Below are 909 nucleotides of genomic sequence, written 5' to 3' on the forward strand. Positions count from 1 at the left end.
CCAAAAAAAAATGAAAAAAATGTGTAAGTCTACTTTGTTTTACATTGGTTTTTAAAACATTATTTGGGGCCTTTTCTGCACTTTGTGTTTTTGGCAGCCATATATACATGTACAATCAACCCATTCTCCAATCTCTTGTATTTGTTAATCTCGCTCAATGTACTTTTAAAAAAGCATGTTGTTCACACTATACATTTCATCACTATGACCTCAGTCAATAGATCTCTTACTAATAAAAATATTCTTTTTCCATGTTGTGGATAGCCCAACATAATGACAAGTAATTGTAGTGAGCATGTTAGTGTCAGCAGTCCCCTTAATCTTATCACTAGTCAAGACTAAATCTAAATCTGGATATTTTGCCAACCGAATTAGAGTCAAGATCTAGATCTAGATTTAGTGTTCATGATTTTTAAAATTTATTATCAAGTGGGTTTCGAGTGAGTGTAGGTCTGGATCCCCATCCTATTATTTAAAACCCAACAACAACACAAAAGGAACCACACACAAAAACTAGACTCTGGATCTAGAACTAAAACAAAAACAACTTTCTGTTCAATCTCTCTGCTCGTCACGCACAGGTTTAAACTTTAGTCAGCTTTTTGAGATGCCGTATGTATCCATACGAGGCCTTTTATTGTAACATTTGCCTAACCAATAGTCTAGATCTAGATAGTTGGCACTAAAAATGTACTATTTCACTATTCCCTCTACGAAGATTGTTGTAAAATACCGATGTAATGTGTCTTCCAAGCCCTACCGCTAGCATCAGCGTGCATAGCAACGCGAAGCCTCGCTGTGCCGCGCAGCCAACGGTGCCCTCAACAGGCCGCCATTATTTCTTTTCAATTCCTCACAGCGAATGAGCGATCGCGAAGAGGGAGTTCCGCTTCTATAAGTGTAGAATTC

The sequence above is a fragment of the Aplysia californica genome, unplaced genomic scaffold (assembly GCF_000002075.1).
Source record: "Aplysia californica isolate F4 #8 unplaced genomic scaffold, AplCal3.0 scaffold00124, whole genome shotgun sequence".
Lineage (NCBI taxonomy): Eukaryota > Metazoa > Mollusca > Gastropoda > Aplysiida > Aplysiidae > Aplysia > Aplysia californica.